Source organism: Marmota flaviventris, chromosome 8, assembly GCF_047511675.1.
Source record: "Marmota flaviventris isolate mMarFla1 chromosome 8, mMarFla1.hap1, whole genome shotgun sequence".
NCBI lineage: Eukaryota > Metazoa > Chordata > Mammalia > Rodentia > Sciuridae > Marmota > Marmota flaviventris.
Genome location: NC_092505.1, coordinates 67,248,530 through 67,265,608, shown reverse-complemented (window position 1 = coordinate 67,265,608; position 17,079 = coordinate 67,248,530).

The following is a 17,079-nucleotide window of genomic DNA, read 5'->3' as shown; positions in this document are numbered from 1 at the left end:
AATTAGGTGCACCAATATTTGGGACATAAATAATTACTATCATTATATCTCCTTGTTGGGTTATTTATTTCACTAGTATAAAATGATTTTCTTTCTTTGTCTCTTCTGAATAATTTTGGCTTGAAATCTGCTTCATCAGTTATGAAAGTACCTACCCTGTTTGTTTTCAGTCTCTACTTGCATGTTGTATCAATTTCCTTCCTTTTGTTGTCTTTGCCTATAAAGTGAGTCTCTTGAAAACAACATATAGTTGGGTCTTGCTTTTCAAACCAGTCTGCTAGTCTATTTTTTTTTTAATTGGAGAGTTGAGACCATTTGAATACAATATTATGATAGAGAGGTTTTTATTAATTCCTGCCATTTTGATTTATTTCTAATGTGTAATTAGGTCCTATTTCTCATTTGTTTAGCTTGTGAACAATAACATCTGTCCACTTATGAACTCTTTGATTTGTTTTTTATTTCTTCTGTGTGAAGTATTTCTTTAAGTATTTTCTATAGTGCCAGGTTAGTAGTCATGAATTTTTTTTAGTTTCTGTTTATCTTGGTAGGTTTTTAGTTCTCTTTTGATTCTGAAGGATAACTTTGATGGATATAACTATCTTTGTAGACAGTTATTTTTTTTCAGGACCGCATCATTCCAAATCCTCCTGGATTTTAGAGTTTGTGCTCAGAAATCAGAAGTAATTCGATTGGCTTGTCTCTAACTATGATTGGATGTTTTACTCTTAAGGCCTTTAAAATTCTATCCTTCTTATGTATGTTTGGCATTTTAATTATAATGTGTCTTGGAGAGGATCTTTTTTCCATTTTGTTTTTTCAATTTCCAAGCATTCTGCTTATAGATTTGGATGTCCATCTCATTCTCAAGGCTTAGAAATTTTTCAGCTATTATGTTCCTGAAGAGGTTATTAATGCCATTAGCCTACATGTCACAACCTCTTTGATTCCAAAAATACTTACTTGAGTCTTTTAATGTTGTCTCAGAGTTCTTGTATATTTTTGTCATGGCTATTTGTTTTCTTTTCTTTAATATTGTCTGAATGTTTAATACTGGCCTCTTTGTCTTCCTGCTCTGAGATTCTGTTTTCATGACAAAAGACTTTCAACAGAACATTTTATTTATTGTATCTTTCATTTCCAAAATTTGTTCCATTTTTTAAGTATTTCTATCTCTTTATTGAATATCTTATTCATATCCCATACTGACTTCCTTAATTTGTTCAGTTGTTTTTCTGTGTTCTCCTAGAATTCATTGGACATTTTTAAAATAATTCTTTTGAATTCTTTACCTGATATTTCATCCACTTCGATATCTTTGGAGTCATTTACTGATGAATTATGAACTTTCAAATTATGCACTTGTGTTTTCATATTTCTTGTGTTCCTGGGTTGAGTTTTATGGATCTATTCACATGGATTTCTCTTTTACTCTTATATGTGGGACTTATTAGGGCATAGCCTTATTTTTTCCAGTGTCCTAGGGTGATCTACATTGAGACAACTCAGAGATATGATATGCACAACTTTTGGTTAATTATCTAATTTTGATGTAGAAGTGGATTTTACCAGTGGATCCTGATCTGCTTTGGGCCAGGATATTTTGGTTTTTTTTTTTTTTTTTTTTTTCCATTTTCTATTCTTTGTATTAAAGTATTGGTGAAGTTAAAGTGTAATTGATTTGCAAAGTGGCCAGCATTAAACATTTAGAGAAAGAAAAGTGACTTGGCTTTAGATCAGCAACAGAGTCTCTAAACTAATCTTTAGAGTCCCTGTACATTCCCAGCACCTCAAAGAAAAGAGGGAAAAACAATAGCAGCAACCAAAGCAAATGATATATAGCATTAACATCTATAACATCTTCAACACTAATTACCGAAAAACCAGGAATGGCAGGGTAGACAACCACAAACAGAAAAAGTAATAAATATCAATGGACTAGATCCACAATTAAAGTAAACTGCAGGTGTCAGCTATACCACCCACAGTATTAATAACTACAACAACATGAATGGTAGGGACAGGAATAATATAAATCAAAGAATTCTAAAAGATGGTAAGAATTCATGAAGAATAAAGAAAACATGATATTTAGAATGTTCAAAATGTAAACACAGAAAGTGGGAGAGTTGTAGCAAGTTATGTTATAAAGAAGGAAGAGAAAAATTGAAAAAACAATAGTAAAAGAGAAGGAAAGAGAAAAGAAGAGAATTTGGCTTTTAGTGGGAGAAAAAATAAATTAGACAGAAAACCTTTACCCTAAAAACACAAGTCAAGGGAAACTAACTATCAGGAAAAAAATGCTAAAAGTGAGAAGAAAAACACAAATATGTATATGCAAGTATATCCAAGGAATAATCAGCACAGAAAGAAAAAGAGGAAAGTAATTCTTAATGAAAAATAAAAGAATTTTCTCCACTGATGTGGTCAAAACTGTCAATGGAAGTGGATGGTCACTAACTCTGAGCTACTGTTCTTTCCATTTCTTCTAGGGCTATGCACAAAGAGAGAGAAGGAAAGCAAGGCCCAGGGAGTCGATTATCCCCTCCCGTTTTTGTGTTTCTCACTGAGCTGCTGTAGATACTTAAAATTGAAGCTGGTTAAAACAGTCCTCAATTTCCCTTCTCATCAGAATAAGACGGGATAAAAGGAGGATATTCTATAAATTGGAGTTTTGACCAGACAGACCAAATCGATGCATTCCCAGAGGGAGGCTGCTGTGAAGTTCTAAGAGTAGAGTTCCAGTGGCTACAATTCAGGTCTTATCAGGCCTCAGGGGTTCTGTTTTATGGCATCTCCTCTGGAGAGATTAGATCAACACACTCTAGGGCCAGGCAGATGCTGATGTCTGATGGGGGTCAGGATATCAAAAGTCTCCCAAGAATTCCACATAAGGGGCAGAGACAGCCAAGCATCCACAGATCTCACATAATCTACCTCCCAAAAATACAACCTTCCCAGGCCTAGTTCCTAAGTATAGTCACGCCTGACTGCTCAGTTTCTCAACCTTCTTTTGTTGGTTATGTGAATCCCCACACTCAAAGGGAAAGTGAGTTGTACTACCCTCTATATTTCTGACTTGAATCCTCCTGGGTACAATCTTCTCTGTGCCTATTTCACTCTGTCCTACAAGGTACATCCTAGGCCACATGCAGTGTGCTTCCCAGAGCTGTATGTCAATATTTGCTCTGCTCTCTTGGGCTCCCACAGCAGCAAGCTAAAGAATGGCTTCCTCAGGATGGCTCCAGATTCAGTGCCTAGATTCCCACTTGGGAAACACTGAGCATTGTTTAAACACCAGTTCACTGTGCCACCTCTGGATCCATTAAGTTCAGGTTTCTTTTCTGATCTACAGGTTTTTCCATGCCAATTTTTCCTACTGTGGTTCTCTCTTTGTGTTCTCCCTCCCCTTGTCGTGAACCAACACTACTGCTGCTGGCACCACCAGTTTGACTCCAATATATTCTTCTGTATTTGCTCAACGCACCCACATTTCTGTGTTTTAGAGACTGTGACTGTCTGATACTGAATTTCAGTGAATTCCTTCTTTCACCCACCTCATTAAAAAGCAGTACTCCTGCAGCTTGATTCCCAACCTTTGGAAAAACTGGAAATGCAGACTTCTTCTAATCTCCCATCTTGAATTTGCCCCCCTTTGTTCATCTTCCCCCTTTGGCACATGAAGGGATGGGTGATTTGTTCCAACATGCACTCTTGTCATAACATGCTGCCCACAAACCCAAAAGCAATAAGTCCAATTGATCATGGACTGAAACCTCCAAAACTATGAGTCCAAATAAACTTTTTTTCATAATAAATTGCCTATCTCAATATGTTTTAATAGTGGAAAGCTGACTATCATGCACTTGGCAGAGTTTTAAAAATCTAACTTTATTCTGATGATTAATAGCATTAATGGAATTAATTTTGAGAGCAGAAAATGTCATTGATTTATTCTTAATACATTATCAAGTAGAATTTCTCTGTTGGGAGTGCTAAACTAAACGATGACAAAGTTTAAATTTACTCTGAAAATTTTGATATAGTTTCTCTGTTAGTTCAAAAGTAAGGAAAAGTTATTATGCTAATTAAAATATTCCCTAAATTTAAATGGGCTCAGAGTAATTTAAGACTTCAAAATATCTAGACATACAACCACATGTAATCATCCTGAATATCAGCAGGGAAACCCAAGGCTTTAGAAGATAACTTTGTTTATAAGAAAAAAAAATTCTCTGATGGAGAAAGCCTGATATATTCCCAGTAAAATGCCGGTCTAAAATTTAGGTGAAATTATTTTCCAGCTTTGCTGCAATTTCACTTATATCATCAGCTTTCCGTAAGTCTATGATTCCCAACAGTCTTACATTAGTGGTACTCTAAAGAACACAAGTTCATCCTTGGACAAAATACAAGGGATTACAGAAAACAGCTATAGCAGCCAAGAGGGACAGAAGAGCTAGCTGTTCTATAAACCATGGTGCACCTGACAAAGGTGACCCTTGAATGAATAAATGGTAGAGAGATGTTGAGTTCAGAAACCTCATGAGTGAAGCTTATGCAAGTGGAAATGCTTAGGTTATACAGAATTCCTTTCCTATCTACAAGGTCATTTCCTGTCCTGCTATGTGATATGAAGAATAGAGGAGTAGAGTGGCACTTAAGTTTTTATACATATATAATAAGTAATAATATAAATAAATAACTGAAAGAATGAATGAAGGGAAGAAGATAGAATAAAATGAAAAAGAGGAAAGATAAAGAGGAAAGGAAGAAATATTTTCCTTGAATATGAAAATGAGAGGAAATGAAAGCAATATTTAAAATTCCATAGATTAAAAAGAATCAAAAAAGGGAAAGATTGGACTAAGATGTTCATCTGGGGAAAAAAATAAAACAGACAAGTAATTTCTTCACTTTGCTTCATATTCGGGTTGTCAAAACCCCCTCCTCATACTGCTGATGCAAAGCTCTGAACTCTTGGTTCTAATGCTGCCTGATTCAACAACTGTTCTTTGTTCAGATAAATTCTGCTATACGTAATTTGTCTAAAGTTTTTCTTTTAACAATACCTTATAACAAAATATTACTTCATATTCCAAGAAGCAGATTAAATCCTGAGGCACATATAAAAGAATTCATCAGTCCTTTTAGAAAAGGTCTTATTATTATTATTATTATTATTATTATTATTACTATTACTATTATACTTTAAAGTGAATTAATATTTAAAATGATATAGCCTAAAGATGTTACATCTCTAATAAAGGGTAAAAGACTATCTTGAAAAGAATTGTGGAGATTGTTTACTCTCATTATAAATGTACTTAGCAGTGCTGAGTTGTGTTTTAAAATGTTTAAGACAATAAATTTTATGTTATGTATATTTTACTCCAATTTTAAGAAGAAAAAATAGACAACAGACATATTAGAAAACACAGTTCAGGGAATAGCAGTTGGTTATATTATAATAAATCTGATATAAATTTAAATTTAAAATCCTAAGTACCTATCCTAAGGCAATGATATTACATTTGTAAATACCTTAAAATTAGGTAATGTGGGAAATTGTGAATGTAATAAAATAGTTGCCTAGGAGATCAAATTCTGTAAAATAGAACGCAGCCTACATCAATAAGACATTAACTTCTAGCAGATTGATAAATAAACATCCACAAGACTCTACACTTTCAAATTCTTTTTTATTTCTCTCTTTTTTTTTTAGTTCGCTGCTTATCTCTAGACTTAAAACTGGAACTTTTATGCATGAATATTTTGTATTATGCTCTCTATTCCCAGGTCCTTTTATCTCTTCTCTCTCAACCTGTGACTTCCTTCTGTCTCCTTCTGCTCTTTGTGAGAACCTAGGTAAGTAGTTACAGCACTTTGCTTCTTCTCTTTTTGTCATAAGTTTGTTCGGCTTCAGTTTATTTCATTAATGTTTAAGGAAACATCACTGCTCAAATTCTTATGTTAGCTTAAAATGCCTCAACAGCTATCCTATGAAGAAAAAATTATATACTGAACTTCAGAGCAAATTAGTATATTGTGTGTGGTTAAAAAAAAATTTATCATAGAGACCCTCTAGGAAAATGGAGGCCTTGATACTACCTACATATACAAACATGAAAATGTTAAGCATGCATGAGGCAGAATTTCACAGGGTGGGGTGAAGTAAGATGTGTGACAATCTTAGAGAAGAATCAAGTGTCAGCTTTTACCCTTTGTCCCTGAAGAAGGGTAACCAGTCCTCCTGAATTGTCCAAGGGGTACTGATGGGTGCACCAACACAGAGTTAGAGGGGAGGTCTGACCACCAAAACCTCCACCACCATGATGGTGGTTAAGGAGCAGAGGCTTTTACTATTTGCTGGTTTTGAAGTCTTTGAAACAATTAAATTATAAGTACTTACAGCCATCCATTTACATACCCCCATTCCCAGTCTTTTAAGGAATGCAGCATCATGAGTATGTCTTTTATGTCTGAGGTGGCTGATGCAAATAGAAAAAGCAAACTATACCCTGGTCACTCCAGAGATGGCCAATTTGAATTTCTAAGGAAGTGGACTGTTAACTAACTGCTCTGGACCAGAGAGTGAAAAGTATCAGATGAAACTGAAGTCTAGAGTCACCAGGTCTTTTGGTTTGTCTAATCAACTAAGATATCTTAATTTTAACATGAAATTTGTCTCTGACTTTCAAATATTGGCATCAGATTTTTCAACACACTGTAAAAGTCAAACTCCCAACACCCATGGGCTATTCTCAGACTATAGATCATCTAATTGTGACCTCAGCTTTACCAGAGGCTGAGCTGATGGATGCAGGGCTGGGAGAGATGGCAAGAGGGATAAGAAAAACAAATATTTTAGATTGCTTTTGAATGAAGTGGGAATTTGGAAAGAAAGAGATGCTGAAGGGGAAGTTTTGGGTTGTTTTCTGTATCGAGGGTGGTGTAAGTCCTTTTGTATGTCAAAACGTCTTTAATTTTTTAAAAATTGGATTTATGTATATTTAATGCAAAAACATGATAATAATGATTTTAAAGTAAGAGGGAAATAGCCCAGTTATGTGGATGTGAAAGTTTATATTTATAAATGGTAAATATTCACAGTCAGGATTTCATGAAAAGTTCAGATTGGATTTCATGTCACAGTTTATGATAAAACTATAGCTCTCGGAGAATTAGTAAGACCATCACAAGAACTATTCAGATACAGTATAAAGATGCAATACCTTGCCAGAATATTGCTATTTCTATTGAGCAAATGAACCCAATATAGAGGCTAAGCAGTAAAAGATGAATTAAAATGCTTTTAAGGTAGTTATTTCCTGATCTCCAGACACAGATGGGCATGTGCTCACTTGTATTTGCTTGCTATATAATGGATGCTATGGGCTGAATGCCTATGTTATAGCCCTAGTACCTAATGTGAAGGCATTTGGAAGTTGATTAGTTTAAAAGAGGTCATGGGTATGATGTTCTTATGAATGGATTGTGTCCTTACCAAGTGGGTAAGAGTCACAAGAGAGCTCTTCCTTTTTATTTCTCTGTCAGATGAATATATCTGCAAACCAGAAAGAAGGGCATCACCAGAACCATGTTGATGTCCTGGTTTTAGACTTACAATGCTTCTAAAACTGGCAGAAATAAATGCATTTTGTGTTAGCCATCTGACCTGTGGTATTTTCATACAATAGCCCTAGCTAAGACATACTGATATCCTAAATTTGGAACACATCACTGGAAAACTATTTATAAAAGATTCTTCTATTAAATCTTCAATCTAGTCCATACAAAGGGCAGAAATCCCCATTGTGTAGTCAACTACTAACGTAAATTTTAAAATGTCTTTAAATAGAATGTCATCATGAAAGACTCTGCTGTGAAGAATATTGTTTCACAAATTTGTTGAAATCTAATACCATATGTGATGATATTTGGAAGTACGGCTTTGGGGAGAAAACCAGTCATAAGGGAAGAGACCTCACAAATAATAGTGTCTTTAGGAAACTCCCAGGTAAGTGCCTTACCCAGACACTGCAGCTGCTAGAGTCTTGAACTTGAACTTTCTTGTCTCCAGAACTGTGGGAGGTAAATGTTGGTTCTTTAAGTCAGACAGTCAATGGTATTCTCTTATAGGAACCTGAGCTGACCAAAACTGATACCCTTCACCTTGAACACTCTTATTTTACTTATTTAAATGCAGTTCTTCAATTTAATTCTAAATATCATATATCTATAACACTATAAATACTACTTGTAAAATATGTGCTCCATCTTAGCTTAAATGAGAGAAGATAATTTCTTTTTGAAGAAAGTAGGTTTGAAGTCAACAAGGCCAACTATAGATTGTGACTCCATCACTGACTGATTATATGATATTAGGTAGCTTATTTAATCAACCCAAGAATGGAATTCCAGCTCTCTGAGATAAGAAAACTACTGAGATAAGATTGTTAAAAATATTAAAATAAGATTTTGACACATCTAACACGGTGGAAACCATAAAATCTATTTGGCCATTTCCTCCTAAAAAAAATGAAGCTATTGCTTAAATCTAACTAAAGTGAATTTTAGAATTATCCTTAAAATAGTTGTGAGAGGCCAAGTTTTCCCTAAGGCAACTGATTATTTGAGAAGAGCCACCTGAAGTTTGAGGAAGCTTATCAGAACTTCCAACAGGACTAAAGGGCAGGTGTCAAAATAAAAGTTATATTTCAAGGCCACCCAAGTTGAGATATCTTAAAAACTGCTAGCTTTAGGTCAAAACCATGAAAAATTACATACTAAGAGAAAGACTAGACCAAAAGTAGGTTAGTAACTAAAGCTTAACTAAAGCCTAACTTTGAATTAATCCAACCTTGAAACTTGAATAAGGAAATCTTAGCTGTCTATCAAACCAGAGGACCAGAAAAACAAAACAAAGCAAACAAAAAACTATGTCCTTTCTGGAAGAAGATATCCTTATCCAAGACTGCAAATTACTTCAATAATTTTTCACATAAAACATACAACAGTGAATCAGAACTAATCATGCAGGTGAACAATAAAAACAATATGAAAGAACATAAAAACAGATGATAGGCTTGAGAGACAGTTATTTGGAAACAGTTCCACCCTTTGTGGTTTTACTTTTAAGCAGGACTGCTTCAAGGCATGTGACCCTGTCAGTCACTCAGGGCCCACAGCTAGAGAGTGTGCACACTTGATTTAGTACTCCAGTACTAAGTACTACCAACTTGAAAGTCTAATGATTTGGAAGATGGGGTTTGTCATTTCTATTTTTCCTTGGATGCCTTCAATTATGTAACTGGGTCTGCTTCCAGCGATCATTAGATGATACCAGAGCAATGTTTAGAACTAACTATTCTCCATTAGTGAGGTAAGACTCTGCTAAGTATTCTACCCCATTCTCCCTGAAGAATCATATTTTTCAGTTGGAATGGAGTAAGGAGGCAATGTTCCCAACCCCTTGGGACTACCAGGTATTGTTCCCTCTCATATGCTCAAGTGGTTCTTCCTCCTAATTCAGATAGTTCTTCACATGCACACATTGATTGGTATTTTCCTGCATGCTCAAGGGAGAACACAGAAGATTCCCTGAATTCTCTCCATACAGCTGTCTCCTCTCCCGAGCTATCCCTTGAAAACTTAAATCTCCCCAAGACCTCTTTCCCTGCACCATAACCTGTACATTCTCTCAAGGTTCTATTCTGTGATAATAATTTGGCCAACCTCACTCACTTCCCATCAGGTCTATTTCTTGATGCCCTATGGCTTTAAAACAGTGGTTATCTACCCTCTCCAGTGTGGTAGCTGTTATTACTATCTCAGATGGAATGACTTACCCAGCCTGTGCTTTCATCTTAGTTTGAAGTAGAAGACAAACAGTACTTTTCTGTAACAACTCAAAAGTCTAAACATTCCCAATATTAACCAACAGTAGATATATAAATTATGGTATGTTTGTATGATGAAATGCTATTACTGAAATTAGAAAAAGAAAAAAGCTAGCTACATTCAGCAACAAGGATAAATCTCACCGTGTTGAACGAAAGAAACAAAACAAAAAATAATGCAATAATCCATGCTGTGTGACCCAAACCATTAGGCAAAACAGAGTGACTGTGCTCAAGTCAGGGTGGTGATTATCTTTGAAAAGAAGGGAGGACAAGCCATGACCTGAGCAAACTTGAAGGGGGGGGGCTCTGCACCGTTGGCAGAGCTAGTGTTGTTGACACAGGTAAGAGTTAGGCACTAACCTCTTCATGACAATTACTGAATAGTCGGTTTTCTTTTCTGCATTCCTTATGAGGTATAACATAGATAATATTAAAAATAATAACAGGTAGTAAGGAAATACAAATAACAACATACCATCACAGAACTCGGCATTCTAACAAGCACATTTGGAAAAATATTTTTGTCAAGAGGCATGTAACATCTTTGCTGGTCATATTCTAAAATTCCTGACACACAGCTATTTGATGTTTATTAAAGCAGAGCAGTTTTTTTACATCAGTATACATTGTTGTGAAACATGTTATATGTCAAGAAACCTCTTGGCTGTGGGTCACATTTCATTAAATTGTTTCTTTATCTATGGAGATTTTTAAGTGTATATTTTTGCAATCATTTCCAGTAACATATTTAGCAAATGACTAATGCCTTAAGTTCTAGATCTTTGATAGGTTACTTGACATACACTTTGAAGCTCATGGGCACTGCTAAGAATGCATTTTTGTAGCCAATTCTGCTCAAATGCCCAGATTTATCCTCATCTGGAGCTTATGTGGCAGAGCTGGTGGCTAATAGAAAACATCAGCTCTGACTTTATTTAGTTATCAAATCATATGTGATAATGTCAGAACCAGTAATATTTTTTTTTGGATAAGTGTTTGTGATGCCTGGAAAGTGAACCTAATCAAGTGAAATAGATAGGAAGAATAAGAAATTCTAGATTGTTACCTTTCATGGGTTTGGATATTATCAATTTGCCTGTGTCACACAGTTTTCTTTCAATACCCTCAGTATATAGAAAATCAAGACAAATCTTACACTAGCCAGCAAATTACAGTGCCTAAATTTTTTTCAGCTTGATAATCCAAGATATTTAGATTTAGATTTTGTTGGAGGTTCTCAAAAAGATAATGTGCAAGTCACTTTTTTTCCTTGCTACAGATACAGAAGCAGTGGCTGAAGTTGACAGTAGGGGCTCAGAATTGTGCTCTTCACCCCACTATTTCCAAGCTGTGGAATCAAAGTTAAATTTGTAATTGAATTCAATGATTTTTCTTCCTATTTGTGAAATGAAGACTCTGTCACTGTACGGTTATGGATATAAAATAAAATTATGGAAAGAATTTCTATGCCCAAAATCATTTGACTACCACCTAGACAAAGAAACCCCTGCCAGTCATTTCACAGATGTGGAAGCTTAAGCTGAGAAAAATAACTGACCTGTTCAAGGTCACTGTTAATTAAATCCCTTGAACATGGAGTTCACTCTCATTGAGTAAACTAACTCCTTCCCTGACTTTCCAATGCCGTGCTACACTGGCCAGTGCTTCGAGGACCTCAACCACTCAGTTCAGTCACTAAGGTATTCTGGATGGTGAATGTGGAGAGAGCTTTCTGATTAGAAAGCAGAGGTCATTGCAGCTGTTCAAATTTTCATTAAATAATGGAGCTGTATCAATGCAGGCAAATGTGACAATTTTTCATTCAGGGTTTTCACAGTCTTTAATCCCAATCATGTTAATAATAAGAAAAATCTTCTCAGCTGGATTCTAGCACACAATACACTTATATTGATTGATATGATTCCTTAGCAACAACATGTAACATGATTTTTGTAAACAGATGGCCAAGCTTCTGACTCCCTGTTAGGACTTAGGTCAACTCAGTCCTCCTCCAACTCTCCATCCTGTGATTTTTCTGTAAGGAACTCACAAAAATCTTCCCCCAGCCTGCTTCCCTAATTTTATATATGGCAAATATCTTGCAATAACACACTCAAAAAGAGAGATAGGACCATTGTGTGAAATAAAAAAGAAAGTGCTGTCTAAATTTAATCTGCTCTGAGGTGGGGAAAAATCGATTTATTTGGATTATAAAAGATTTTGTTGAGCAAGTAATTCTATAATATAGGTAATAGGAGGTTAAAAAAAAATAAGGGTAACAAAAGAGGCTCTAACTTCAGAGTACTTACAATCTCATTGTGCAGACAATATGTATGTCCATAAAATACCCATAATAGGCATTTAATGATTAAAACCAAAATCACTTAGAATAGGAACTTAAGAAATTCTGGGAAATGGTACCTGAATTGGATTTTGAATAATAGGAAGTGTCCACAGTGGAAGGGAGAGAAGAAACGCTGTAAAGGAACACTGCAGGCAAAGGCTGGGAAGCCAGAGTCCCACTACTTCCTGAGGCTATCAGGGGAGCTGGAGAGGAGAGAGGGAAACTAAATTCTTCCAGCTGAGCAATCAGACAATCTCTGGGGTAATGGAAAATGATTGAAAGTTTTATGGCCACCTCAAAGACATGTATCAGTAACCTAAGCTCCATATACACACTGTTCCAAATTGCTCTTTCTGACAAAAAGATCTTTCTATTATGATTCTGACACTTACCTAAATTGTGTTCACAATGGTGATGGATATATGATCCATTAACACCGAATCAGAAAGTAGAGTCATGGGACAGATCTCCCTGTTCCCATACTCATTAAACCACTCATATGCTCTCTGCAAACACAGATGATACACACACATAAAGCCTGTTGTTATGAGTAGGTGTTGATTTCCTAATATACCTGAAGCACATGCCATGTGAATGGCGGAACATGTCTCATACTTGGTGAAGGAGGAACATTTCCTGGTATCTGACCAAGGGAGCCAGCAATATTCCTAATTGTTCTGCATCATAAATGATGAAGAGAGAGCATTTCTTCCAGGAATTCTTGAGTGCTCTCCAAGTTTATGACTGTCATCATTTAGGAACAGAAATTTCTGAATCCAGCAGCCTTGTATCAAAATACCAAAACCATCTTGGGGCAACCAAATAGACTTTTGGAATTGTTTTTCTTTTTCTTTTTCTCAAGAATATGCTGCATGTTTATAGAAAAAGGATAAAGGTAAAATTTTCTCTCCCTCTTTCTCTACTTCACTTTTTTCTCTGAAATAAATACTCAGTGAAAATACTGCCTATGGCACAGTAACTGAAAATATATTTGAATCAGAAAATGCAACTTAGAATTAAATCTATGCAGGTATTGACAACATCAAAAACATTTGAAAATTTCAAAACAAATGGAAGCCTTCATTATCATTAACATCATCCTCATTATTACCTTCAATGAGCTATTTTTAGTTTAATAAGCAGATCTCAGTGATGGTATTTTGATTTGAAGCATTTTTTAAAATACATTTTTTATTAAAAATCACCTAAGATAAGGATTATAAGACTATGCAGTTAATCATTTTAGCAGATATATTCATAGGAGGGGGAGAACATGATGAAAAAGTAAGCATTTATCTGTTTGATTAAACATTTTATGGATCCAGATGCAGGCCTAGATTTCCTAAGGGACAGCTAGCTTTAAGCCACTGACTGCATTTTTCTCTGCCCATCCGATATCTCCAAATTATAGTCCAATTGATGCAGTTTTAGGAACAAAGAAATACTTAATACATATATTTTCAATTATTAATTAGGAAACTTCAGCATCACAAGATAAAACTTACATTCAAGTTATTATCTATATTCCAAACAACATAGTTTGGAGCAATTTGATTCTCCTAAGACCACAACTTCCTGTGTGAACATAAACCACGGTTGTTCACACTTTCCTGAAAGCAAACACCAACCACAATGCAGATGCCTAAAAAGTGGGGATGACTCTATTTTATTGGAGGCTAAGACCTTGGTTCATATGCTGCAATTGGTTTTAATGGGCTTTAAAAATCATTGTCTCTAGGATACCCCAGAGACATTAAACTAGATAATAGTGACAGCTGGAAGCCAATTTTTAGAAATTTCAAGGCACAAGTGAGGGAAAATTAAAGAAAAAAATTTTATGTGAAGTAGCTTAAAAATTGTTCCATATGTACACTTTCTAGATGAGGATAGATGAAGCAACCTTACCCAGCATAGAGAACGTGAATCTATATCCACCTCTATATAATTTGCTGAATTATGTGTGTATATAAATTTTATTGTTTTTGTAATATTGTATATATTTCCAGAAAACATAAATGAGATATGTGGAATTTTAAGCTCTTTCCCAAGATTTCTGCCTACTAGAATATATACCCTTTGAAACCCTCTCCCATTAAGTTGGGTGATTTTTTTGATCATGATGGATGTCACTCTTATACTAATGCTCTAACATATGGCAAAGGTGAAGAAATTTTGCATATTGTTTCCAAATTAATTTTAGTTAATCAAAAGACTGATTATCCTGGGTAGGCCTGACCTAACCAAATGAGCCCTTTGCTAGCATTTCCTAAAAGGAGAATTCAAAGAGAGAAAATCTCCTGCTGCCTTTGAAGTAATATACTGCTGAGTTTTGAACAGCACCATGTGGCAGGGGGCAGCAGGAAGTAGCCAGTGGGTGAAAATTGCCCCCAGCTGACACCCAGCAGGAAAGCAGGGACCTCAGTACTGTAACCCCAAGGAAATAAATTCTGTCCTGCAACTCTAAGGAAATGAATTCTTTCAGCAACTAGTGGGTTGGAAATAGGATTGTGAGCTCCAGGTTGGCAGGCAGCCCTGAGTGACACCTTAATTTCAGACTCACAGGGCCTCAAGGAGAGAACCTACCCAAACCGTATCCACACCTCTGATTTATGGAAACTTAGATAATAAATGTTATTTTAAGCTTCTGAGTCCATGGTTATTTGTTATTCAGCACAGAAAAGTAACACAGCAGAGGCATATTGGATAACTACTATTTTAACCCCTTCCCTCTCTATTATCACCTTTTTGACTTGTTCTAAGAAATGTCTCATTTTCTTGAGCAAATTAGTCCTTACAAACGTCAACCACTTAGTTCTTTTAAATGTTGTTATTTGCAGATTCTCTTCCCACTGACTCCAGGAATGGGCTTATGACTATCCAGCCCAGTCAGTGACCTGCCATGATGAATAGTCCAGGTACAAACATGTGGCTCAAACAAGGCCAAGAGAATCCCCCTGCAGGATGGTGCTACACTAGCCAATAAGGTAACATGAAACCAATGAGTGGAGAGAAGTGGAGGAGAAACATGGGAGGAAAACGGGAGCCCTGACAGCCATCAAAGTGTCCATTCTGTCCTTGGAGCCCACCTTGTCCCCATACCATTTTCCCCATTCTTTGCTCCCATAAGTTAAATTTTATTGGGTTTTGGTAGTCAAGATTGCTGAGTTGGATTTTTTTTTATTGTTGGTTGTTCAAAACATTACATATTTCTTGATATATCATATTTCACACTTTGATTCAAGTGGGTTATGAACTCCCATTTTTACCCCATATACAGACTGCAGAATCACATCAGTTACACATCCATTGATTTACATATTGCCATACTAGTGTCTGTTGAGTTGGATTTTTGTACCAAGAGTGTCATTCATTATATCTTACTTTTTCACCCCAAATTTTCTAACATGACATCCATCATTTATTTTCTTGCCAAAGAAATTTAACCTGGAGAAAGTAAATTTTTATATCCAAAATTAATAATATGCTATTTTGTCTTATTAAGAGAAATGTAGTAATGGTAGTAAAATCTTAAAGAACTAAGACACAGACAGTTGTTCAAGATAGTTTTCTTCTTTTTTTCTCCATAAAATTTGTCTTCTTTTTTTTAAGAGAACCATTGCTTTTTTGTTTTGAGTAAAAATTTTAAATTTCTCAAATTAATAATGTCATGATGCTCCAGAATGAAAACAAACGTTTTCATTGTGCCCTCTGGGAATAGAGGTCGGTATAGGCAAAAGACAACCAAGGTAGAGACTCCAGTTAGGCAACTCCTAATGGAAAAACAAAATGGTATGGAATCATTTCAGGAGAGTTGCTGAGTGCTTGTGACAGTGGCATTTGAAAATTTCATGACACTATGGAGTTTGGCACTTCTAGTTTAGCTAGCTTATCTACAGGACATATTTATCTATAATCTTAGCTCTAAATCTGCACTGTAACAATAAAGCTAGGCTGTTCAGTTTGTGATGGTTTCACTGGAGTCCTGGGAAGCCCCATGAACTGTTAGAACACAAGTGTTCTTTATGTGCAGGTAAGACAAACAGAGAAGCCCTACCTTTATGCAAAGGCAGATCAGCTACTACATTCGATTTCCAACTCAGGGACACATTGCACACTTCAATAATATACTTCTTCCCATCTCTGCTCGAAACCCACTACACTAAAACTTAGAAAGTAAATTATTCTTTTCTCCCGTGGACCTACAGGAATAGGTTATAGAAATTAAGAACTATATGAATGACTTTCCCTCACAAAAATAAAGTGAATGGAATACTATCACTTCCTCCAAACTTTCCTGCATAAGATCCATCTGAAAGGGTATCATCCCAAATTCAATTGCTGATCCCCAGGCATCCAGGAGTGATTTGTTCTATTTAAGTGGCAAAAAAAAAAAAAAAAAAAAAAAATGTTGATCTAAGTGGAGAGGACAATATTATGACTAAATACAAGCATTCAATTTAATAATTATTCATTAAAGTAAAATTGTTAACTGAGTAATCTGAGGAAATTAAAAAGCATGAAACATGGTCTCTCCTCCAAACATAATATAATTAGGTTGCAGGGGAAACCTAATATAAGATTCTTAAGGAACGATGAAAGATTGTATATGATTATCTTCACAGAAGAGCTATACTTAATATTCTTGAATGAATGTTAGCAATACGTATTTTATAATTTTTTTTAGTTCTGGTTTTCAGTGTCTTAATCTGTAACATGTAGACAATAATCTGCTGAAAGTGAGGATTATATAGGATCAGGTAGAAAATCAGATACTCCCTACATGTTACTATTATTTTTTAATAAATTTTTGATTTGTTCTAATTACTTATA